We start from the raw sequence: 27865 nt of genomic DNA on the forward strand, positions 1-27865 counted from the left end.
CTTAACTCGTTAATTTTTCTTCCAATTATCTTTGATGTCTATTAAGTTCCAAGGCATTTGTTTTTTCATTCTCAGCCACTGTGAAGACTAAATGCAGTGGAAATCAGATTTAAAGAAAAAAGCACTGGCATCGTGTTTTCACTAGAAATATTTAATGTAAGGGCCATAAACTCTGTTTTTAAGAAAGTTACAGTAATGAAGCAACAACAAATTTTGTTATTTTTAACATGGGTATTTTAGTTTTAAAAGATTCCACTCAGTGTTTCCCAAATTCAGTGTTTCACATAATGGTCAGGCTAATATGAATGTGGGAAAAAAAGACAAATCCAAACATGGAATATTATTTTCAAAAAATAGTGAACTAAATGTAAAGGTCCAGTAAAATCTGATATCTAGATTTTCCTGAACTCGTTCACATGACCTTCATTCTATTTATAGAAACGCAGCAATTCCCATTTGAATATAGAGCAATACCTTGTAGGAGAATTTGCTTGAGCACAAATAAACTTGGGGAAAGTATTGACTTAAAAATAAAACACTGGAAGAGGAGGGAGGGTTTTTCTTCTCCCCCTCTGTGAAAATTTCCGGAAAAGTTGTAAACAAAGGCAGGTTTGGCTCAGACACTGAGTGACTCTGGTGAGCTGAGGGGGATGAAGAGTATATCAAACCTCCCAGAGTGAGGAAATGTTTGTAAAACAGTTAGTAAATCACAGGCAGCCAAGGTCACCGTGCTGAACAACCCAAAGGACACGCAGCCAAAACCCCAGCTGTGAAAGAAGGGGCTGGACACTGTTCACAGCTTGAACCCCATTTGAGTGATCTCTCGGTTCCATTCCCTGCCCTTTCCCCTCCGTCACTTCGGAGCTCCGACGGGCCATGCGTTTAATTAGCTCCGGGCCACAAGGCAGAGCTGACTGTCCTCTAGGAGGCCACGGTGAGGACGCCAGGGCAAGGAAAACGTTCTCGGTGGAGCGATGCTGGAGGAGCCTTTGGTCCTAGGGACAAAGCTGGAGCATCCAGCTGGAAAGAAAGACTCACACTCAACCTGGGGAAAAAAAAGTTTACAAAGAAGAACAGAAGGAAAGTTTCCATGCATTTTGAAATACCTTTCCAAGCCCTTTTTGATCACTGTTCTCCCTATCGATGATACATCTGTTAATTATTCTTTTCGTGATTTTACACAGATGGCAATGTGGAAACTGTTAAGTTCTTCATAAACTCTCTTTTGTGCCACATTGTTCCCCAAAAGTCAGGAAGACAAAAAGAAAAGAAAACCCTAACGAAGAACTGCTAAGGGAAAGAGCAGGGAGGACCCTGGAAGGCTCTCGTCCACCACTCCAGGCAGAGTGCTCTTCCAACTGGATTTACATCTAGTTCTCTTCATTAACCTTTACTCCAAACATGAGTTTGTAAAACCGCATATTCTTGCCCTGGCCAGTGGGACTCAGTTGTTTGGAGAGCTGTCCTTGACACAAAAAGGTTGTGGGTTCGATTTCTGGTCAGGGCACATGCCTAGGTTGTGGATTAAATCCCCAGGTAGGGCAAGTAGGGGAAGCAACCGATCGATATTTCTCTCTCACATGGATGTTTCTCTCTCTTTCTCCCTTTCTCGCTCTCTAAAATCAATATATTTAAAAAACTCTGCATATTCTTTCTTTATATCAAACTCCATCTGCCCACACAGAGAATGTCACTACACATTTAAACTATGGTATCAGCTAAAGATAATTATTAATGGCTTGAAATTTTTCTTAAAGCGAGAAAATAGTAATAGATGAAAATGTTGATTTTTTTCAAATATTGAATGAAAAAAAGGTGGAACAGCAAAAACACATACCCACTGATTACAACCAACAAGTGACCAAAGATGGACAGCAGGTGCTTACATTAAAAAAAAAGAAAGAAAAGGAAAAGAAAGAAAAAAGAAGTCTTGAAATTTAAGGAAAACTCTTTCTTTTTAGATCTGAAGGTACAAAAAAAATTTGTTTTTGAAGAGCATGGGCATGAGCAAACTTCTCCCGCAATCACATATAATTTAATGTGAGCCCTGATTCACAGCGGAGGACTCGGACCACCTTCGTCACAATGCTGATACTATAAATATAAACTTACTTCGGGAAAACACAGGACCTTGATTGCCTAAATTGAAACAGCACAGACACGTAAGAGTCAGCTTCACGGCGAAAAGCTACTGACTTAGTTTTAAGTTATTCAGGCTGTTTATTTCTACAAGTGATGCATTACTTTTATTGCTTTTGAATACCCAGACCATGTGAGAGTAACAGAAGATGTACTTCTGAGCCGTCTCTCTGCGTTGGCGCGGAGTCAGACACACTCTCAGCTCATCTCTCACACCTCTGTCATGATGGCAGGCCCATGGCGATGCCAAAGCTTCACTTTGTGAAAAATGAACTTGGGCTACCCAAAGATCAAACAAGATTTGGGGCCCAATGCATTCTTATTTTTACTAATGGAGTAATTAGCCCAGACAGCAGAGAGCAGAAAAACAAGGAGAATCAGAAGGCAAGTCAACTCTCTGTTGAGAGCTCCAGCTAATGCTTTGAATGATGGTCCAAGGCAATTGAGAAAAGCATGGGACTGTGGAGCCAGATCTGGGATCAAATCCTGACCTCAGCCTTATTAGCTGTGTTCAACCGGTCAGGTCATCTCAGATGTCATCAGTGTCCCGATCTGCAAAAGGGGGATAAAAAATTACTACCTACTAAGAGTGCTGATAGAAGTAAATGTGATACTACTGTACGTACCTGGAATGGGGTCTGACACACAAGAAGTACTCAGAAAATGTTAGCTCACTTTCCCCTACCGCTCCCCTCATTTCGCTGAAGCCTTTCGTGAAAAGTCACGGCCTTTTTGGATCGAACAGAGGACATGCTTCATGGAGGGAGCCACACAATCAACCACAGCCTGGGCACAAACTCTCTGGGGCCTCAGGTCTCTCACTTCCTCTAGCACCACATATGTTATAGTCTAAGTCAAAAGGGCTCCTTTAAGCCTCCAAGAAGAGTGTGTACCCCCCAAAATAAATGAACTTGACTCAAACTTTGGCTATTTAGCTATTTAAACATGTTGCTCACAGCTCATGTTCTCAGCTTGAGGAATTCCTCCTGGCTCCTTACTCCAGTGGAAATGGATGGTTTCCACATTACATTCTTTGCCCCCTTAGTCAGCTGGCAAGTCAGATAAAATCAAAATAAATTCAGCGCGCACGCGCACACACACACACATTTAAGTGCTATCCTGAGTCAGACAAGTAAGTGATTAATATGGGTTAGAAGCATGATTATCATTCACAGGCCTCCTTATTCTGACTTTGCTACTAGCAAATACCTACAAATGTCAGGTAGTTTGCATTTGAGAAGAAATACTGATGTCATTGTTTGACTTGAGGTTTGGATTAAAATCTACCTTAGTTTTTTTTTTTTTAAAGCAAGATCTCATAATTTTAATAAGACTTAAAAACAAGTGCACCTATGATTTTTTGCCATTTGTCCTCTTTTGCTGTCTGGTAATGGGTACATTGTACTTCCTCAGTAAGAATCAAAGACAAACACCTGTCCTGCTAAAAATGACTCAGAGCTTCTAACCTGGCTTTAAAATCCCATTTAAGATTTCTTTCCTCCTTTCTTCCCTTCTCCCTTTCTCTCTTCCTCTCTTCCTCCCTTTCTCTCTTTCTTTTTCTCTCTCTTTCCTTCTCTCTCTCTTTTCTCTTTCCTTCTCTATTTCCTTCCTTCCTTCCTTCCTTCCTTCCTTCCTTCCTTCCTTCCTTCCCCTCTTTCTTTCTTTCTTTCTTTCTGGCATACTCTTAAGCTGAGGCAGGGGTTTGGAGATACAGTCTATCAAAAAAGTGCATTTCCCGGTACTTGATTATTAGACTCAGAGAAGTTTCTTCATTTGAAGGATTATAAATTCAGTCTAACTGTACCTGGCTCTATGGGTGTGGCAAAGGAAGAAAACTCAAATAGTGGCTAAAACAGAAAGAAGAAAATAGCAAAAAATACTAATATAATGAGAGGCAACCAGTCAGCCAAACAACTGAAGATATCATTTCACCACCCTAGTTGAGAATCAAAAGAAATCTGCTCCACTTCTAGAGCCTCCCCAGTGGGAATGGTGATATGCAAAGGATCATCGGTCCCAGAGGCGAGCGTTCCATACCAGCTCTGCCTTAGTCTCCGTCTGGACTTGGACAAGTCAAGGACCTTTTCTGAGGTTCCTTTACTGTGAAATAAAGATAATTTCTCTCTCATTAAGTTGCTATGGCTATAAAATGATAAATATTATGCTTTGATTAACAGTAAGCACCACACGAATATAAGTCATTACTATTATCAAACAGCATACTAACCAGTAGGGCAAGAATAATAAACTAACCAACTAATGGTATTAATCCACTTCTCATTCACTCAAACCACTTGGACTCTTATGTCTTAAGCAAGTTTTGTTGTGACCTAAATAAAAATTTTATCACTAAGTCAACAGTAAGTTCTAAGCTTTTTTTTAAAGAGGATAAATGAAGGGGTTCTACTTCAAACTGCCTTAAACAGGATGCTGTAGTTAATTTTATTAACTTTTTTCCCTCAAGCATGTTTCTATTTAAAATCATCTTTTACCCTGATTCTGAAAGAGAGGGTAACTCTTATCTCGTCCAAAATTGGTGTTTCCAATTTCCTTACATAACAAGGCTTGAATGTTGTGGAGGAAGTAGGCAAAAATGAAGGAACCAAGAAAGATCAAAAAGCAAGAGACCTATAACCTATAAGGTTAAGAGGTTATGACCCTAGGGGCCTGAAGTAAGGTGGAAGTCTAGAAAGATGTTTTCAGGTACTTTTAAGCAACTAACTTTACTGGGCTTTTTGAAAACGGGTAGAGATAGGATCTAATGCTTAGGACAACATTACCAGCATGAATGCACTTAGAAAGATCATAGGGACCCCCTCAAAATTAACCTGTCACTGTTGTTTGAGAAAAGTTATAGTACTAGTAAGTCATTACTCTTTGTATTCACTATTTCAAATCAAATCGGTCCACCCTGAAAGTATTTCTTCTGACTTGTTCATTGTAGTTACTATCCTAGTCCTAAATCTTGGACACAGCAGGACCAGGCCACAGATTAGAAGGAAAAGAATATATGATGAGACAACCACTTTGAATCTCATGCACACATAAACAATGGTGGCAATCACATCCTAAGTTTGGTTGTGATAGGTGCCACTTGCTGTTAAATTAAGAGAGGAACGTTGTGGTCAGTACCATGTCAAGATGTCACAAATGTAATACTACACGTTGGTTTCCTCCTTCTGATTTTCTAATGTTTGAGAGGGAAGTAGTTATAGTTGTGGCAGTGTGGAGAGGAAAGTAAAGCTGGCTGGTGTCATATACATTCTATAAAACAGAACAGATATAAACACATGTATCATGAGGTTGTACATGGCATATACATGGTTAAAAGAGGGAGAGGAAATGGAAGGAAGAAATATCTTCCTGGTATATCCCAGCAAACCATAATGTATAATGGATTGGGAACGTTTGTTAAAAAATAATAAAAATAAGATACAGAGCTGCTTTAACAAAATTCAGGAAGGACAACCTCTACTGAATACCGCCCCCCGCCCCCCCCACAAAGACAAGAGAGAAAACATTTGTTTCAGTTACATATTATTAGTAATCAGAGTAAGGTAGAATGTATTAAAAGTCCTCTGAGTTTGTAAAGACATTAGTCATCAGGGAAGAATCAGTGATTTCTTAGTATCATTATCTTAAAAGCTCTAGAAACATGCACCTTTCAAACTTCCCATTATGTTAAACTCATCTGCATCAATCTAAGGAAACATTTAAACTCTCAGAGTCAGAAAATTAAACCATTAGCTCTTAAAATTATGAGCACACCTCTAAACCTCTTTGTTTTTATACTTAATATTCAGAGACAAATGCTAAGAAAATGTTTTGAGACAAACTGAACAGTGTATTTAAATCAAACAGGTTAACCAAATGTAAGTGCACAGAAGTGACAAAGTGGCCTGTGAAAGACTAGAGATAGCAGGAATGGTGAAGATAACTTGTCAGAAACACCTTTGTTTTACTTCCACTCTCCTGAAAAACATAACTGGTCTAGTATGTGAATTACTGTAAGAAGAACATCCCCCCTAGGTTGTAGGTATAATAGAAGAAAACACTTAAATGAGTGAATGATTTCAAAACCAGTGTTTCCTGCACTTGAATTCCACATCACCAAACATCTACTACATACTGATCATCTATGCAAGACTCAGTGGATAAAAGCATAAATAAGACCCAGTTTTCTTGCCTTCAAAATGTTTAAAATCTAGTACTAAATAGATAAAGCGGATTGATTCTTAACACGGTCCTCACACATGCACCTTACTACTTATCTGTGGAAATATCCAACTAACACATAACCTGGAAACCATCAGAACATCTAATAAAATGTTGATGCTTGAGCAACACTTGCTTTGATACTACAGGGCCACAGAACAAAGTAAAGTGGGAAGTAAGTACAATCCCACAGAAAATCTGAGTTTATCTGGAATCAGCACATAGCACTGACAATCCCGGTCTTCTACAGGTCTTTACCCAGCTTGGCTTAGAGCTGTTCCTCCTCAGGACAGGGTTCTCTGTGTGGATGCAGCTGGAAAACGCACAACTGCCTAGGAGTCCACAGCATCCCTCGGCTGCACATTCTGCCTCTGTGATCCCCACTGCTCTGGCGGTAAGATGATCACAGAAGTGCCTTCTAATCATGACATTCTACGAGGAAAGCTAAAACGTTTGTTTCCGGCAGACCATTACAAGAGGAAAAGTGCACTACTTCTATGTCAGACCTGTGCATTCTTTAAGACAACGTCTCAATTTTGGCAAAAGACCCTAACTTATGCCTCTTTATGGATTCCGGTATCATGAGCTCATTCTACACCTGAAAAAATGCATTCATTATGTCAGCATCCCCTTAAGCAAATAGAAGGCTAGAGAGGAGGGAAGTGCTGCTTGCCATTCAATTTGGCTGCAGCAGAACTTTCCGTTATTGGGAGGAGGCTGCACATTTCTAAATAATGACAGCAAATTTTTCGTCATCAGCACCGTGTCTTTTATTTCACCGTCACTCTGGAAGAGTTTGAAAGTCATACACGCTCCACCTTTGGCTCTTGTTGCATCAACAGGTTATAAAAATAATACTTTGTCTCATGGAATGCAACCTCACGATGAACTCAGGAAAATGGTATTCGTTATTCTGTTGGATATATTAGATGTGCAATAACGATGTATTATAAAGTAAATCAAATTACAAATATGAACCCTATCCCTTGGATAAAGTTCTGGGAGCAAGCCAACACCACAATTATTATCTTCTCTAGCATTGAATGTTCTACATAAGTGTTTGGAAGATGTAAACAGGACATAAATCTGAGATCGGTTCTTCAATCTGTCTACAAATAACCATGACATTATATATAAACTATAGTTTAGAGCATATATTCTTTCTGTTTAAGCAGTTAAGAAGTGTATCAGACACTATGATAAACAGAAAAAACAGCGTGAATGCCGATAAATGGAAGCCTTCCGTCGCGGAAAGTCTTCACTTATTTGATTAAGTTAGGTGAAAAACAGAGCAGTCATGCTTGTAGCCTTTCTTCCTTTTCCCTTTCCTCTCCTCCTTTCATTTCTAATGCGAATCGGAAGTCTATGTGGAGCAGGCTGGCTAGCCCCAGTCTAACCTCCCCATCTGGAAGGGGACTAACCAGCCTTGGGGCTACTTCCAACCCTTCCCAGCTGTTAGGTTGGGGTTTTTTGTTTTTGTGGGCTTGAGAAAGCATATTTATATAAATGATTGCCATATCCTTTGCCAGCTGTTGACCCTGCTCTTGTCCCGGCTGGGGCATGGTTTTCATTTTTAGCGGCCACAGACTGGAACTGACCCTGATAGAGTTAGCACGCTATGCAAACAGCTTTGCGCGCTATTGCTGTGACAGTTCAGACAATGGATGCACAGTGTAATCCAAGGGACCGGTGTTTCCCTTTGGGCAAATGTCACAGAATCCAGAACTGGAAGTATCAGTTGAAAAAATAAATTCTGCGATTCACTATGTTGTGGAATAGTTTCTCTCAGGCTGCAGTGATTTCAGCTAGATCAAGAATTAACCAGCAGCAACAAATGAGTTTTCCCTTGTACATGTATGAACCTGAAAAGTTCTCTAGATCTGCAGAGGCGACTGTCTCTATAGTCATATGGAGGTGAAATGCAGTTATATTTTTAGTTTTTAAACTATGTACATATGCCCATAAATTAAAAAATTTCATCCTTATACCTTAACAGGACACAAAGATAAAAAATCAGTTTGGGCTTTTTGATCATTACTATGGCTTACCAATAGTCATTCCTAGAGATCCTATCAGATTATTTCTTATGCTCTCTACCAACCAAAATAAATCTGTTTAATCTGTGGATAACCCTAGTCACAGTCAGTAGAATGTTTAGAAATATTCTTAGGGTGAGAACAGTTGGGGAAGGGGGATTCACAGAAATGGGAGGAATAAATAATCCCTTAAGGACAATTTAACCTAAACAACCAATATCTCATCTGCAGTTAAATGGGAATAAGAGAATACACAGCAGATTTTTACAACTTTCAGAAACTGTATTAAGTCCTTGTGGCTATAAGCACAAATGGCAAATGTGAAGAATGAAGATATTTAATGAAAAAGATATTAATCATTAATGTTTAAAGTGACACACCCAACAAAACTGAAGATCTGTAATATTTGATAATTCACAGGATCACTCAGCCATTGCCAACAGATTATTACTTTAAGCCTAACTATAAAGGGAAAATAGCAAGATAGCTTGTCAAAAAGAAGTCCTGTATTAGGTTCTCTCCTTCCGCCTTCAAGCCTGCGGGCTGGCAGGCTATAGCAGATGGAGACTACCCATATAACTAATTAAAATGTGAACCCCATCTTAGAAGTCAGAATAGAATAGATCACAAACAGGCAAGCTAGGAGATGGAAAGAAAAAATATTTCTTGACATTGGCATTTTCAGTCTTTGAAAAACAATCCGAAAGGAAATTTAGCCTATGAATTTGTGTCACAAACTTAGTATATCTTTAAAAAATCCTCAGAAGCTTGAGGTCTGGAACTGCTTTAAAGGCAGCTCAGAATTTCAATCAGCTTTAGCACACTGAAAATTTCAAGTGTGGGGGGAATTTACTGATGGGACCTATGAAGATTCTATGAACTCTGATTAACTAATGACAAAAATCTGTGACATTAGAAGGCAATATTTTCTGTCTCTGATGCAAATATTTTTGTAATAATGAAGAAAAGAAAATGAAGCCATTTGTTGCTTACAGCATATCCTGACTGAAAATTTCATACCAGTGGTACAAGCTAATGACACAATTTCCAGATATAAATTTTTTCTAAGCATAATATAATTAGATTTTTAAAAATTCAATATCATATCCCTTATCTTTTATATTAACTTTGATTATTGATATATTGAGGCTTAGTCCTACCATCTTATTTTTCATGATCTGTTGTACTTCCTTGCCTTATCTTGCACTAATAGTTTTCTATAATCATTTTTGTCCCTTTATATATTTGGAAGCTAAAGATGCATTTCTATTAATGGTTTACCCTTAATTTTTATCATACTGAACTAAAAATTTCCCTAAATTACTCAATATCACAATATGTGTCCTAAACATGCTTTAATTGCCATTGAACGTCCCATCTTCCTCGTCATTAGTCTGGGGTTTTAGTTTCATACGACTAAAGTATAATATAAAAGGTACTATTATTTTATTATTATAGCATTCAAAGTTAATTACCAACATAATTCTGTATATTGTATATTATTATTTCCCTCTGCATTCACATTTTCATTGTGAAGTACATCCAAAAACAATTTTTCTTCCCCCAGTAAGAGCAAGGCAGTGGTACACTTGCTACTGGGGAAAGTACTGAATGATAATTTTAGCTGGGTATAGAATTGTAATTTAAGAATCACTTTTGCTCAGCACTTTGGAGTATTACCCTATTGTCTCCTGGTATTAATTAATACCACCAAATAGAAGCCTACTATCTAATTTTGACATCTATGTAGGTAATATGTCTTTTCTTGCTGTTACCTTTTTAAAAATCAATGATCATCAATTTTACTATGAAGTACGTAGATATGAATTAATGTATATTCTGCCCGACATTCAAGTTATATGTTTATTCTGAGTACTAAACCTCGTCAATTCTCTTATGTGAACATCACTTTATAATCATTCTAATTATTTTAGAACTCTGATTAGATATATATTGAAGTTTCTAAATTTGTTTCTTAACTATCTCACATTTTTTATCTCTCTAGGCTGCTTTCAGGGAACTACTACTCAAAAATACAGTTTAAAATTGTTACTGAGTTTTAAAACTTTGAGATAATTATTTTATTGCTAATATTTTGAAGGGATTCTTTTTCATAGCCACTTGTTTTGTATCATTTCTGCTAGCTTTTGTTTTATGATCTCTTATTTTATAAAGCCATTCCTTTATCCTTCTGAGGATCTGGAATACAAAGAAATTTTTCCCCTGGTTTGTTCTATTATTTTGCTTTGATCTGCATGAATTTATCTCCTATTTCCTGACTTTATTGTCTATTTTTCTTGATATTAATGTATTATTTTACAGATTTTTGACATTTTATTTATAGGCACATCTTAAGTGGGAGTTAAAGTGAATTCCTTTCACTTTCTCTAAGAGTGTACCACTCCATGTCTTCCTGTTTAATGGCTGCCTCCACAGAATCCCGAGAACTACAGTCCAGAATCTGGTCTTATATTACGCAATTAGGGGGTCCAATTCTTGGTAATAATTGGAGAAAATCCAAATCAGAAAATGAGTGAGTGGATAGCTTAGCTTCATTCCTAAGGTTATCTTTGTCTTCCTACCTCCCTAGACATGCAGTTTCACATAGGCCTTAGCTTTGGCATCAGTTAGAAGCACCTTTAATTAGTGTCCTTTGGAAGACACTAGTGGGCCCCAGACGGAGTACTCTGCAGCAGCCGACTTCCGGACCACTGGAGCCGTCTTTCAGACATTGACATCTGTAGTCTCTACCTCTTGGCATTTCTCTCTCACAGAGATGTCTATCTTATTTTTGAGATTTGCCATGTCTTCTAAATTTTCTTTCCTCTTTCTTTTTATTTTTCCAATAGTTTATCACCAAGGTATAGTCTTATAACATCATCTTTATGGAAAAAGTTCACCCAACCAACTTTTTTGTGGTCTCTAAGTCAATCACCTTTTGATTTTTCCTCTAAGCCAGAAGAGCCTTATTTACATCATGGACACTTAAATATGCAGGCCATGTTAAAAAGTTATTACGCTCAAACAATTTCTTATAATTTATAATAATTGTAATTAATTTCTTATATTCTTTAAAAAATCAATTTTAGAGAGAGAAGGAGGGAGAGACAGAAGTGGCGATTTGTTGTTCCACTTACTTACACATTCATTGGTTGATCCTTGTATGCACCCTGACCAGGGATCAAACCCGCAACCTTGGCATGTTGGGACCACGCTCTCACCAGCTGAGCTACTCAGCCACAGTCAATTCCTTATATTCTTAATTATTCAAGTAATGAATGGAAAATACTCATATTAAAGTACATCCTCTTAAATGATCAAAATGAAAATATTCAACATCGAAGAAATGCAAACTTAAAGCAAAAGATATCACTTTTACATATTGGGTTGGCAAACAGGTCGAGTTGAGAGAACGTTAAGAGAGTAAGGAGAAATCATTCTCTCATACTTATATGGCAGTGCAACCCTGACACTTCATTTGGAAAATGATCTGGCCAATATACACTAAAAGCCTTAAAAGAAAAAATACTCAATGAGTCAGGAGCAATTCTACCTCTAGAAATTTATCGTGGGTAAATAATAACATAAATGTAGAAAAATGCACAAGAAATTCATTGTTGATAAAAGCAAAAAAAAAAAAACCAAACCAATAATAGCAAAACAAAGCAAAGGAACAATAAAAATATTCATTAACATGAGACTTTAAATAAATTACAGAATACTACATAGTCACTTAAAAATACACCCCTATACATAGAAGAGAAGTGAAAGATTATACCAAAATGTTAACTTTGGAAGTATGTTAATGGTTAACCTATATTTTCATTTTTATAATTATGGTATTACACTTTTTATTGCTGTAGGACAATATATACATATATATCTGCAAAGAGTAAAAATTATGCAGAGATGGGAGGAATTAATTACTCTTAAAGCAAGAGAAGAGAGAAACAAGCTTGATCCTCAACTGATTGTCTATAAATGCAAATATATCCCCATCCGACTAGAATGACCTTGAGGATCATTTTGTAAAATTATATAATTGTCTAAACCCCTATGCTGTATACCTAAAACTAATATAAATAATGAATGTCAACTGTATTTGAAAAATAAAATTAAAATTAAATATATATCTGTCTCCCCATCCATCCAGAGCTATTACTTCCTATGACATAAATGTGAGCTTCCTTCTTTTCACAGTCTTGAGCCCAATCCTTCTGCTTGCTTGGGATCTTGCTCTGTCAGGCATCCAATCTCTCTTCTATTTCTAATTCATCCTCAGTTCTGCACTCTCCTTTTCAGACCATAAGTACACTTAAGTTTTAAAAAGAAAAAAATATTCTCTCTTGAAAATGACATCAAAGAAGAGCTATCCCATGTTCAATTTTCTTACCTCCTACTCATTTCCATTTGCTCTATAATTTGTAGTAGTGTAGCTCTCACCTTTACTGCTACACTCAAACTCTTCTTGCTAATGCCTCTAATCATTTGTTAATTGCTAGATCCAACGTATATCTCTATCCTTATCATCCTATTTCTATCCTATATTTAATGACACTGCTATTGAAATCCCCCACCCGTAACCCACCATGACTTCTGGTGGCACTGTACTTTCTAGGTTCTAGTGTTGCTTCTTTGACACTGCCTTCTAAACAAAGCATCCTTTGCGAGCCTATATCTTGTTGATTTGCAGGGTCTGCCCTTGACCCACTATTTTTCTCACTCCATTTCCTTTCTCTTTCATCTACACTACTGATAATTCCCAAATTTTTACTCAGGGTCAGGCTGTCTGCCTCGGTGGTTTCATAGGTAACTCAATTTCAACATTCTTACAATGAAAAGTATTAAGTTTCCCAATAAACGTTGCTTCCCTTATATCCCTCTCTTCCATTCAAATAGCACAAACCCAAACTTGGGATTCATATTAAGCTCCTCTCTCCTCCTCATGCCTGATATCCCATCAGCATGCCAGCAAATTTTTACTGCTGACCACTTCTCAGTTTTCTACCCCTCTCTTTTCCTTCCCTCCCCTCCCCTCCCCTCCTCTCCCGTTCTCTCCCCTTCCCTCCCCTTTCCTCCCCTTCCCTTCCTTTTCCATTTGCCACTGCCCTAGGTCAGGTCAACACTATAAGTGGTCTCACTAACTCCAGTCTTAATCTTCCTTAAAATCTGCCTTTTCTACAGCTATCAAATTGCATTTAAATTGCAAGCCGGACCATTTCACTTCTCTTCTGCTTAAAAACCTTCTCCATTCCTTACAAGATGAAGTCCAAACTCCTTCACTAACACACATGCTGTTCTGGTTCATCTCCTACAGTTCCCTGCCTAGGAATTTTTGTCATGACAACGTCAATCTCTTCGTTCACCCTTTGAATATACCATGGCTCTTCTTGCCTCTGTACCCTCACTTATGCTATATTCTCTACATGTAATGCAATCAAATCAACACTTAATCCTGTAGAAAGCTTTCCTTAAATATGCTCTACCTACCTCAACTCCAAGTATGCAAAGGAACTTAGAAACATACCCTGTGAGGTTTGCTATTCTTTACAGTATAATATTACATATTAGAAATACAGTTGATTTTAATCTCTCTATTATCATAGGTTTAATATATTTGAAATTTATACATATGTATACATATACATATAAATACATACTTTACTTTCCATTCCTTTTTATCCATCGAGGTCAACTCTGCACTCTGAGAAGTCCACATTAAGTACCTTTCCCTGTTTGTTGTACCTCGCACCCATAATGTATTCATTATATGCTTATTCAGAGGCTAAGACCTACTGCTAAGGTTATAGAAAGAAAGTAAATCATCAATAGCAATAAAGCATTTTAAAGGCAAGTAAAATCTCTTTCTTGTAATCAAATGGGCCGAGATGTAAGGGAAACAACCTTGGTAAAGACCTAGCTAGTGCTGACTTAGCTCCTAAAGCAGACTGTGGTTTATACCACAACAGACACTAGAAATTGTGTGGAAATTCTCACAGGGTAATTCCACAGAGAACACTTGTTAGACAAGGACGAATGATACTGCATTTTAACAGGTGATTCTTTTTGCTGAAGAGTGAAGAGAAAAAGATTTCAGAGAGCAGGACACCAAATAATAAATAGATCCCAAAAGTTAAACAACAATAACAACAATAAAACTTGCTAGTTTAGGAGTTGGCCATTGTTTAATCTCAAGAATAGCAAGGAGAAAGACCATCTCAAAGCAGAATGCATCGCTGAAATCCTAACTTTCTGCTGTGCATTTGTTAGTTTGGTGTGTAAATATGTGGAGGGAGAAAAACCTCAAAAGTATAGGAAATAGCATTTGTACACTGGGAAATGGATGTTAAAGATAAGAAATTTTTAAATCTTTAAAATAGTTCATGGATTCGGAAAAGGGGATAGGAATAGATCTGGATTTAAAGAAAAAATATCTTTATAAAATTTGAATAAATAAAATATAGAGCAGAAAGAAAAAATTCTTCTAAAATTGAGCAAGATTAATTTGGTGTGTTACACAAATAGGAGGAAATCTGCTTAAAAGGAAAAAAAAGACAAGAAAAAAAAAAAACCTTCATTGCTAATCTTAGGTTAATAGCAAATGACCCCATCCACTCTTAACCTCAAAGACTGACCTGTTGACCCACAGCCAGTGGCCCTGGTCAGAAACATGTTGCCACCAGAGTAAATAAAAAGAGAACACAACGTGCTGAAATTGTTACTGCTAATGACAAGTGACACACTATATACTACCAATGAGCAAAGCCATAAATAAATAACCCTAAACATGTTTGTGCATATTTTTCTGGACTTTTGTTTCCTCTCCTGTGTTTTAAAATATTAATTAATTTATTTATTTTGGAAGAGGGAAGTAAAATTCTTATTTTCAGCTCTTGGGAATTGTAGAAGAAATTTTGTTTAAGAAAGGGAAAAGCCACATGTATTGGTGATCAGTGCTACTCAATAATTTATTTCCATGCTCTCTCCCTCTGACATGGTCTACACTGAAAGATAAATGGTAAGAGGGGTTTCACAGACATGCCAGAATTCTAGCTTAGAACACATCACAGACAAGAAGTCCAGAGCTAGGAAACACTAAAGCCTGATGCTCAGAATATTTTGAGTAAGTTCTTAAAATCTCTATCTTGATGTCTCTGATAAAGCTTAAAGTCTTGGATTCAGTTGATGTTGGAAAGTTGATTCTTTAAAAAAATCAACATGTAGAAAGTGACAGCACTTCAATATTATGGAAATTTGGAAACCCTTAATTTATAAATAAGGTTTGCTTCAGTCCCGCCTGCTCAAAAAATATATATTGCGTAAAAGATTTCTGGAAGGATAAAGAAACTGGTAATATTATTGATTTCAAAGAGAATTGGGTGGCTGGAGGCAAGTGTAGAAGAAAGACTGTTCACTATGTAACCTTTTGTATGTTTTGAATTTTGAACCTGTTAAAAATAAAATAGTATTAAAACAAAAATTAAAATGAACAAAGAATACAAATTATGAGCATATCTATGATCAAACTCAGAGAGCAGGAAAAAAACATTTAAGTGAAAAAATATGAATTACAGAAAGCAGGCTCAGAGTTAAGCAGTATAAATTTGCGTGTATACACTAGTGGAAATAAAGGGGAAATATAGGGACAGATAACTACTTTCAATAAAATAAACCTTCATATACAGGTTACTTCATAGAATGTGAATGAACCCACATACAAGATATAGTACAAGTAAATAACAATTCAATGAAATAGGAAGAGCAAGGACACCACATTTTTCAAAAATAGCTGGCTATTAGGTGGAAAAATAAAAATTTTATTTCACCTTCCATCCTATTACCATACCCCTCCCCAAGTAGATGTACAGATGTAACCACTACTGTGAATTGTATATTTTCTTATATCTTGTATTTCTTATGATTAGGTATTTCCAACTTGAAGATGAAATGAAAAACTAAGGCTTTTTATCACAAATTTATAATCTGTAGGCAAACAAGAGCATATAAAATAATATAATCGACAATTCTCAGAGACAAAATTAAATTATGTTTCACTATAAAAAAAACAAGTTTCTCTCCATTTCTGACTCAAATTTTTAATTTTATAAAATGTCTTCTGGTTTAAAGTTGGTCAAGAGGAAAAGATGTTTTGACATGCTCTTAATTGATTCGTTTTACACTCAGAGGGAGGATTACAGTGATGTGTGAAAGGATTTTTTTTCTGTCTTGCACACATCTCTCATTTGTCTATCTTAATTCAATTAAAGGAAATAAGGACAGTTTGACCGATGAATGAACCATATTTTAACCAAGGACACTTCTATTTAAACTGGAGTGTATCAACCACTGTAATTGTCAGTTAGTTACTTCCGATCTCTAACTTTTGTTTTTAGAGGTCATAGCATGGTCATGGAAGAGAAGAACATATTGGAATATGAATAAGTATTTAAACCATTAGCCATTCAAAGAAAGACAAATTTTAATTACTACTGGTTTAAATGGAGATAACCCCTTTTGTTGCACTAAAGGCCTATACATTCAAATACAATAAAACTTTTTTTTTTTTTAGTTGAAATAGTAGGCACAAGTTTTATTATGCTGGTCTTTATAGGTTTTGGTAAGGAGTTTTGTTGTTGTTTTCAAAAGCTTTAAAGGGGCATTAATTTACCTTCAACTAAACTTGCTCATTTTAAGTGTGGGTTTGGTGAAGTTTTTTTTGTTGTTGTTCATATATACTAGTATGTACTCCTCACCACAAACAAAATATGGAACAGTTCCATCACTCCAAAAAGTCTGGTCATGCCCCTTGGAAGTCAATTCCCTTTCCCCAACTCCTGGCCCCTGATGATCACTGATCTGCATTCTATTTCTGTAGTTTTTGCCTTTTCTAGAATTTCACATCAATGGATTATGTGTTATGTAGTGTTTTATGTCTATCTTTTTTCACTTAGTATAATGCTTTTACTATTCATCCATGTTGCTGTGTGTATCAATCTGCCACCCCATTCCTTGTATTACTAAATAGGGATCTAATAATATTTTTATCCCTTCACCAACTGAGGGACATTTGGTTTGTTTCAAGCTTTTGACTATTATGGATTAAGCTGCAATGAACATTCAGGTACAAGTCTTTGTATAAACACATGTGTTCATTTCTCTTGGGTAAATACCTATGAGTGGAATGATGAGATAATATAGTCGATATATGTTTAACTTTATAAGAAGCTACCAAACTATTTTACAAAGTGGCTATAGCATTTTGCATTTCCAGCAATAACATAAGAATTCCACAGTTTCTCCACATCTTCAACACTTGGTATTATTAGTCATTCAAATTTTAATCATTCTAATAGCATATAGTATCATTCCTCTGATGACTGTCTTTTATATACTTGTCACTTTATTTTCTTTGGCTAAGTATCTGTTCAAATGCCTATGTTTTAATTGAGTTGTTTTACTCATTATTAAGTTATAAGAATTCTTTCCATAGTTTTCACATGATTTCTTTATCAAATAGTCAATTTGTGTTATTTGTAGTATTTATGTTCTATAAAGTCACTGTGAACACTGAATTAGCGAATACTGAAATTTCCTAGGGGAAAAACAGAGTGAGGTTCCTCTGAGCCTCTGGTCACCACATTTTTGTCAAATAAAATGCCAATTACATTATGTGGTTCATTTCCTAATGTATCATCAGCATTGAAAACTAGTCTCAAAAGCACTGAAAACCTCCTTATCCGGCTTGTTCTAACACTTATCAGATATCTTTAAGATTCTTCAACAACCTCCTGATCTGCAGAACCTGCCTTGATTGCATTTAGCATTTTTCCTGCTGTGTTATCTTTTGAAATTTGCAAACCAGTCAGCACTAGCCAATAAGGGTACAATGTTCTCCTGGGTAATGTGATAGTAAAGTTTTTTGGGTTTCAGCCTCAAAACAGTACTGTCCATTACAATTGTCATCTCCTAAATCCACAAATTTAGCTGCTTTTCCACCTTTTCCATATATCTTTGTCACACATTCCAGCACTTTCCAGAGCAGCCTCATGTACTGATCAGCGAATTTTTCCTCATCCTTTTTCTATATGCACCCTATTGTTCATTAACCAACATGGCACACTCTCAGCCAATAGCACTGTAACTCACACCTGAACTAAGCTATGGAACACACACATTTTCTCCATAAGGCACATCACAGCCTTCTGGTTACTTAGCACTTCAGCACGATGCCCGGGACCATTTTAAACAGTGAAATCACCAACAAGAAGTGCAAAAAATCCAAAAAACACAACGCTAAATAGATGGCAAAAAGAACGTTTGTTTATAAACGCTGAAACAAGAAGATGGAGTGAGTGTTGCCTAGTTCAAAGGTAGCTGGGGAAGTCTGTGTCAGGCCACCAAAATTTTTTGCAGCTTTGTTCATGTCTGCTCACGAAAGCACAGCAAGTGGGTATTGATTTGGGGTCACAATTAAGTTTTAGTGAGTAGGTGAATTTACAAATAAGGATTATGGGAATAAGAGGATCGACTGTGTATGTTCTGCGAAGACTTCCTTGTAGTCTGTGGCTTGCCTTTTCATTTTCATAACAGTGACTTTGCAAGAGCAGACGTTAAAAAATTTTTATGTAGTTCAATATATCAATAATTTTTATTGGTTCAAGGTTTTGAATTGTCTAAAAATCTGTGCTTAATTTAAGAACAAAGAGATATGCTCCTATTTTTTTTAAAGCTTTACAGTTTTAGCTCACTCTTGAGATTTATGATCCCATTTAGAATTAATTTTTGTGTAACTTTACCTGTGATTTCCCAGAGGTAAATTACTTTTTAATTGTTATTAATCTCAGCAAACCTCATGTAGAAAAATAACAAACATATGGTTATGGCATTTTTATGAGTTTGCTAAACAATATTTAGCTTGAAGCTTCATATGAATTAAAATATATTATTTATCAATATAATTAAATTAAATTAATTTACTTATTTTGAACTACAGAGATAAAGAGAAATTTTTTACTTATTTGGAACAACATAGTAAAAAGGTATTTGCCTAAAAACCACACTTAAGATCAGGTTTATGATTTTGTGCTTACGAGCTCTTGATAATAAATTTTCTTATAGTGGACCGCTTGGCAACTGACATGTGAAAGGGCAACTTTAAAAAGAATGTGTTCTTTCTGAAAAGCAAGAAACTATACATTTTAAGAATGAAATAGAACTTATTCATGGAAAACGATAATAGCAAAATTTTAAAAATTACATTCAATACTTGAGAAAAGGAATAGGAGGGCCTTGAAGGAAGGTTCTTCTATTAAGAAAACATTTCCTTCAACAAGTTACAACCAGCATGAACACACAGGGAAGGTCAGTTTATTAAAACAAACAAAAAACTCCACCCTTCAAAAATGACACTGAAAGTCACAGTGGAAGCTGGTGTTCCACGACAGCGCCCAAAAACTTAAGCCAAGATAAAGGCCAAAACAGCTAAAATGAAAGGGCCCACGGCCACAAAACTCACAGACACAACAGTACGGTGGTTTCCAGACGGAAAGTGGGGTGGGGAAGGGAGTAGTAAAGGGCAAAGGGTATATGGTGACTTGGGGTGGGAAACACACAACGCAATGTACAGACGATGTATCACAGGATTGTGTATCATTTTATTAACCAATGTCACCCTACTAAATTCAATTTTTTAAAAGTATATTTTATCATTTTGTTACAGTAGTCCCAATCTTTTCCCCTTTGCTCTCCTGTGCCCAGTACCCCACTTCCCTCCAGTAATCCCACCCCCCTTAGTTCATGTCCATGGGTCGTGCATGTAAGTTCTTTGGGTTCACTCTTTCCTATATTATTCTTAACTTCGCCCTATTTTGTACCAACTGATTATGCTTCTTAATCCCTGCGCCATGTCCCCATTTCTCCCCCTCCCCCCTCCCAGCTGATACCCATCCAAATGATCCCCATACCTATGATGCTGTTCCTATTCTTGTTTGCTTAGTTGGATTTTGTTGTTATTTTGTAGATTCATTTGTAGATAGTTATGAGTTTGTTGTCATTTTAATGTTCATAATGTTGATCTTTTTCTTAAGTAAGTCCCTTTGACATTTCATATAATAGCTTGGTGATGATGAACTCCTTTAGCTTTACCTTGTCTGGGAAGCACTTTATCTGCCCTTCCATTCTAAATGATAGCTTTGCTGGATAGAGTTATCTTGGTTATAGGTCCTTGATTTTCATCACATTGAATACTTCTTGCCAGTCCCTTCTTGACTGCAAAGTTCCTTTTGAGAAATCAGCTGATAGTTTTATAGGCATCCCTTTGTAGGAAACTCTCTGCTTTTCTCTTGCTGCTTTTAAGATTCTCTCTTTGTCTTGAACCTTTGGCATTTTAATTATGATGTGTCTTGATGTGGTCCTCTTTGGGTCTAGCTTGTTTGGGACTCTCTGCTTCCTGGACTTGTATGTCTATTTCCTTCACCAAATTTGGAGAGTTTTCCTTCATTATTTTCTCACATAAGTTTTCAATTTCTTGCTCTTCCTCTTCTCCTCCTGGCACCCCTATGATTCAGATGTTGGCATGCTTACAGTTGTCCCAGAGGTTCCTGCGCCTCTCCTCATTTCTTTCGATTCTTATTTCCTCATTCTGTACTGGTTGACTGTTTTTTTCTTCCTTATGTTTCAAATCATTGATTTGAACCCTGGTTTTAGACCCTTCACCATTGGTTTTGTGTGTATTTTCCTTTGTTTCATTTAGCATAGCCTTCATTTCTTCCCTTATGTGTCTGCCATACTTAATCATATCTGTCAAGCCTGTGAGCATCTTTATCACCAGTATTTTGAACTCTGCATCTGCTAGGTTGTCTCTCTTCATCTGTGAGGTTGGCTATCTCCTCGTCACTTAGTTCTCCCACTGGAACCTTGATCCGTTCTCTCTTTTGGGCCATACTTCTCTGTCTCCTCATCTTAACAGGCTCCTGTGTTTGTTTGCCTCTGTGTCTTAGGTAGAGCTATCGTTCCTCTTACGTTGTAAGGAGTGGAGCCTTAGGGATTCGTCAGTAGAGGGCAACCCGTTTCACCACGTTGTAGTGCTGTTTGTGGGGGAGGAGTCTGAGAGGGAACAATGCCGCTTGCTCAGCACTCGCCCCCTTTGCAGGCACTTCTCCCACTTCTGTATGGGACTGGCGCCTCTCTAGCTGTTGCCCTGGCTGTTGTTCCCAGAGTGGGTGGGTCTGCGGACATTCTAGGACCATGGGGGCCCTTTAAACAAGCAGACTCTGCTGAGAGACCGGCAGTTTCTTCCTCCGCCCCAACCCCCACTGGTTTGTACAGTCAAAAGCAATGAGGCTTGATTTTCCCCGGGGCTGGGACCATGAGCTGCATGGTCTGGTCTGGTGCTGGGAGTGCTCCCCAGTTGTCCCTCCCTGCTTTTTAAAATGTGTGACTGCGCTTTCTGCCGGCCTGATGCTGCCACCGCTGTCGCTGCTGCTGCTGCCACCACCACACTGCGTCCTCTCCACCCCAGCTCTGCCCCTCCTACCTGTGTGGATGAGTATTTCTTCATATCTTTGTTTGTTGGACTTCCATGCAGCTCGATTTTCTGGAACTTCTGGTTGTTTCTAGTTTTGAGGTAGTTGTATTCCTTCTTTGTTGTGGAGAGAGACATAGCGTGTCTGTCTAGGTCTCCATCTTGGCCAGAAGTCCTCTCAATTTTTTTTTTAAATAATAAATTCTTCCAAATAAGAATAAAAATAGTTAAAGGACCTAAGTACTGATACATCCTTCAATAGGAATGAAACTCAAAAATATTATGCTATCAAGCCAGAATCAAAAGACTACATATTGTCTGACTCTGTGTATATAAAACCTGTAGAAAAGACAAGTAACATATAGAGACAGAAATCAGATCAATGAGCACCTAGGCTTAGGGGTGGAAGCAGGGTTTCATTTTTCAAGGCTATAAGGGAAAGACAATTAATTGAGCATTCCCTCTGAACATTCCTCTGCTTCATACCTCACTCTTCATATCATGCCAGGATCTAATCATCTCTTGTTCCTCATCAGTCATGCCATTAATTAATTAAAATTTTATATCAAATTGCCATTTCCTGCCAGAAACTGTTCTAACTGCTGGCAATTCAATGACAGAAGACAAGGCCCAGCCTCATGGAGTTTATATTCTATCCTTGGACTCTACATTGTCATCTTATTTACCCACCATTTCATTCTGTTCCTGAATAAAAAGCCCACTGCAGGCCAAGCCACCTGTGAGGTCGGACTGCTGCTTCCTGTTCCACTGCAAGGCACAGAGCACGGGACAAGCACACTCTGATACAGGCAGAGGTGTGAGCCAGCACTTGTGTAGTCTCCCCGAGTTGTTTACTCATACGTGTAAGACGCGCCGTTCTTCAGGTGACCTGACAATCAGCTCTGGGATATGCTGGGGACAAGTGACAACTTTCACTGTTTCTCTCACATCCTATGACAACAACGGGGTCAAATGTTAAGCCACACTATTTCTCCCCAATGGTTCCCAATGTAACAATATGTTGGCTCTATTTACTTATTATTTCTTGTTAGCTGAATAGTTTAATCTCTTTTCTGTGGCCATAATCATTTTCTTGGTTTATCTTCCAAGATTTTTTTTAAAATGAAATAATATATATCTTCTCAGAGCACTCATTAGTAAAAGAAAAGAGAATATTATAAAGCTCTTGGGATTAATATAAAAATGTACACAAGGGCTTCTCTGAGCTTTTAATCGGTCCTTCCCAACAAGTCGCCTACACTAATGACTTAATGATGTTTGGCAAATCAGGGAGCATGGAATCTGATCTAAGACACTAGTATATGTTCAACATTGAGAATCAACTTCATAGCAATTCTGTGTAAGTATGTTTCTAAAAAAGTCCCAGAAAGCTACAGCTTTCAAAGATATTTTTATTAAATGTCAGTATCACAGCAAATACAAAGGACTCCCCACGATATACAACTGAATATCCTGCTGAAAGTATCCGAGTTCTAGATGATGGATGCCACTAGGCCTGGGACAAGCTGGGATTTAAGAAAGGGACAGTGACATTTCACCTGCAAATTTCCAGTAAGGACAGACACTCCCTCCTGCCCTCTGTAGCTCCTAAGGTTATTCTTGTGTTAATCACCTCATACAGCAGACAGATTGTTTTCCTGCTTTTCTTTCTTGTAGAATGATTTCCCTAAAGCCAATGTTGGGCAAAATGCCACTAATACTCCATGAAGTCCCTGCAGTGCTTGAAGGGGGAAGCAAGAGACAGAGGGCTGGGTGGTAATCAAGCTTACAGAGTAAAGCTCACTAAAGCTACAAGATGAGCACCCCTCTTGGTGTTCATTAACTCTTCTAGTGCTGAGCACTCCACCCCCACCCCCATGGCACAAAACACAAAGGTCTTTTCATTAACGAACCTCAAAGGCTGGCCTGCTTAACTTTAAACTTCCAAGAACAGCATCTCTACTGGAGTTTTCTTTGGTATCAACCACAATCAGGCATCAGTTCCCACTTTTCTACATAACATTAAAATTATTCACCCTAGCAGACAGTGAAATTCTTCTGTCCACGTACTGAATCTGTGACAGCCAAGTGATGGAGGCACTGTATTACACAGAGAAGGATGAAAAGTGCCTTTTTTGTGACAGTAGAAGGTTAGAGTAGGAAAACGTTAAACTATAACAAAAACCAAACCAAAACCAAAGCTATTTTAAGAACAACAAAAAGAACAAATTTGATTATAACTTAATAGTTTATAGCAGGTCCTTCTCTACTAATATATCCTCATGGCGGTGTTCTAAGAATTAAGTTTTTTCCCCTTACAAAACAAGCTCATGTTAGGCTGGTTGGCCCATTTGAAAAATAATGCATCAGTCACTTAGTGCATTAAAACCAAAGTCAACAACACTTTTTCCCATCTTGAATTCCTCAACCAAGGCCAAGGGAAAGCAGTCACAAAATTTCAGAATTTAACAACCATAGGACTTCTGATGCTCATTACTTGCAAACCAGCATCTTCATGTAGCATATGTATGCATCACTCATTATTTCTATTTTTTGACATCTTAAAGGGCTATCCCAGGTTGTTAAATTTGGGGGTACAAATCCCTGAGGGATATTTCATTTTAAGCCATAAGAATTTCCCACTGCTATTTGACAAATTATATTCCTTCACCCTCACAACTAACTTCAAAGTTATGTAAATTACCCAGATGAACAAAAACAATTTACGATTATAAGATTGTTAAGTGAATTAGGTAACAATGACTATGGCTTCCCAATGATAGTTTGAGACAGATAAATTTATACTTTATTGATAGCAGGAGCAGAAAGCCCTAATCGCCAGCACAGTCTGGTTTCTGTAGGGTAATGACCCATCTCTATATTCATAACAACAATCTCATTCATCATAATTCACATTAAAAAAAAAAAAAGAACCCTAGTCAGGCTAATGGAGGAAATGTGTGAAAAGTGATTGGCTGGGTAAAACTCTGTATGCAGCTGGAGGGCCCTAATTGATTATATTGTGCTGCAACTACGCTTTCTGCCCAGTACAACAGATCTTTATCTAACTGCATTTCAATTGATTTTCACTGATAGTCTTCTTTCTTATGTCTAAGGCTTAAAGTACTAAACTAATAAAAGGATAAAAGACTTTGTAATACAGGTTTTGAAATATAATGTCCAAGCAGGACTTTCAGGGGAAAGGATGGCAGACCGCGGGGTACAGCACACCAAACATTCAAGAGCCAGAGCCTGTCAATTTGGTAGGTAGTTACAAAAATGTTTGGGATTTGAGTCTGTATCTGAGAGTCCAAAAGGAAAACATTAACCTAAACATTCAAAGATACAAGGGTCTAATGTTTACTTTATTTTAGCATGTAGAAATGTAAGACAAAAGATGATTCATTTAGTAGCTATTACGTGTGTTACGGAATATATCCATTCTATTGGTTTAGTACAGAATCAAAACGCCCTGGATTTGCTTTTCTCATTACACAGTGATGGGTTTGAAAACAAAGTAGGTACAATGGCTAGAAAATGTGTAACTTCCAGGTGAAAAACCTACTGGATTAATAGGAACACTAAACCAAAAATCTCAAAATAGAATTGCTGAACAGAATTTAGAATAAGGGTATTCATAGCCATCCTCAAAAATTCAGCAGTTTAACTGACATACAATAAACTGTGCATATTTATGTAAAGGGTAAAATATGATGCTTTGACATGTGTATCTACCCAGGAAACCATCACCACAATCAAGATAATGGAACATATCCATCACTGCCAAAGGTATCTTCAATGGCCCTCGATAATCCATCTCTCCCCTCAGCCCACCTCTATATTTAGGAAACCATTCACTGGCTTTCTATTATCATATATTTATTTGTTAGCCTTTTCTAGAATTTTATATAAATAAAACTATACAGTATGTATTTGGTCTGATTCCTTCTCCTTAATAATTTTGAGATCCTCTCATGTCATTGCCTTTATCAAAAATTCATTCCTTTTTATTTGTTTCCCATTCTTAGCTACTACAAATATAGCTATAGATAAATTTTGATGTATGAGTCTTTGCACAGACACATGCTTTCATTCTTCTTGATTAAATATTTAGGAGTAAAATGGATAGGTCATATGGTAGGTATATGTAACATTTTAAGAAACTGGCAAATTGCTTGTATGAATCCATATTTCCAACAACTGTGTGTGAGAGCTTCAGGTGCAGTATGTTCTTGCCAAGACTTGGTAATGTTGGTATTTTTTATATTAGACAGTCTAAGTGTATAGTGGTATCTCATCATGGTTTTAATTGGCAATTCCCTAATGACTAATGACATTAAACATCTTTGCATACGCTTATTTGCTATCTGCATTTCTGCTTCGGTGAAATCTATTCAAACTACTTGCCCAATTTTTTATTTGGTTGTTTCTTATTATTGGGTTATTTATTTACATGTTTTGGATAGAAGTCCTTTATCAGATATGTGGTTTGAAAATATTTTCTCCCAATGTGTGGTTTCCATTAATATTTTCTCCCAGAGTGCAATATTCCATTAGGAGTATCATTATAAGAACAGATGTTCTTGAAATCCAATTTATCATTTTTTCATTTTATGAACCACACTTTTGGTGTTGAAACTAAAAATATTAAACTTTCATTGATTCTCTCTACTGTTTTCATTTAATTGATTTCCACTTTGATTCTTATTCTAGTTAAGACGGAAGCTGAGGTCATTGACTTGAGATCGTCTCTTCTAATAGTACAGGCATTTAGTGCTATAAATATCCTTCTAAATACTGCTTTGGTGCATCCCACAATTATTATTATTATTACTTTTTCTTTTTTACTGAGAACGACATTTTATTTAGTCATTTGGTTTACAGTTGGACACCAGAAAGTTTCAACCTTGTGTTCCACGTAATTCTGTGGGACTTCACCCAAATGAGCCCCTGTGAGCTGCCTGTCATCCAGTTTCACACGGATTCTCTTGTCCACAGTTTCACTTGGGAAAACCAAGTCCTCCAGGACCATACAGTATGTGGCTGTCAGGGTGCAGCTACTGGGGATGCTTTTGCTTCTTCTCTAAATGACTTTCTTGAGTTGGCTTAGGCAGAATTCTCCTCTGAGTGATAAAGACAACATGCTTCTCACTGAACTTTTTCTCCAAATTACGTGCAAGCCAGACTTGGATTTTCTGCAAAGACTTCAGTCAAGCAGGAACAAAGACTATAGTAGCTTACCGACTGCCACCAACTTCAATTTCCTTGGCTGCTGTGATATTAAACTCCTGTAGCTGGGCCCTGAGGTTGGAGTTCATCTCCAGCTCCACCAGAGCCTGGGAGATGCTGCACTTGGATCTGTCTGGATTCTCACCTTTGGGCTTCATGACCTTGGTGCTTAAATTGAACATGGCCTTCTCCTTAGTGAACACTGGCCTGGGAGGAGCTGCATCCCACAAATTCTGATATGTTGTATCTTAATGTTCATTCAGTTCAAAATAAATTTTATTTTATTTCTTCTTACATTCATGATTTATTTAGAAATGTTTCCGAATACATATTTGGGCATGTCCCCAAATACCTTGTGGTTATTGATTTCTAATTTCATTGTACTGTGGTCAGAGGACACATTTTGTATGAGTTAAATCCCTTAAATTTATTGAGGCTTGCTTTATGACCCTGAATATGGATTATCATAATAAATATTTTGTGTGTATTTGAAATGAAGATGGTTTTGCAGGTGATGAGAGGATTATATATATTTGTATATATATTGCATGTCAATTATATTTGGTTATTAGTGTTATTCAAGTCTTCTATATATTTGATGATTCTTTGCCTATTCTATAAGTTACTGAGAGAGCGACATTGAAGCTTCAACAATACTGTGTGTGTGCCTAATTCTGCTTGTAGTTCATTTTTCATTTCTTATGTTTTGAAGCTGTATAATCAG

The 27865-nt window shown here is 37.1% G+C and overlaps 1 protein-coding gene and 1 pseudogene across 10 annotated transcripts in view; both read right to left on the reverse strand.

The window, feature by feature from the left end:
• The window catches only part of BCAS3 (BCAS3 microtubule associated cell migration factor), a 489419-nt gene that overhangs the window by 143170 nt on the left and 318384 nt on the right, over positions 1 to 27865 (reverse strand). The gene's annotated exons all lie outside the window — the stretch shown is intronic.
• On the reverse strand, positions 887 to 27323 carry LOC149998675 (small ribosomal subunit protein eS7-like; annotated as a pseudogene).

The sequence above is a fragment of the Furipterus horrens genome, unplaced genomic scaffold (genome assembly GCF_987537825.1).
Source record: "Furipterus horrens unplaced genomic scaffold, mFurHor1.1.pri manual_scaffold_11, whole genome shotgun sequence".
NCBI lineage: Eukaryota > Metazoa > Chordata > Mammalia > Chiroptera > Furipteridae > Furipterus > Furipterus horrens.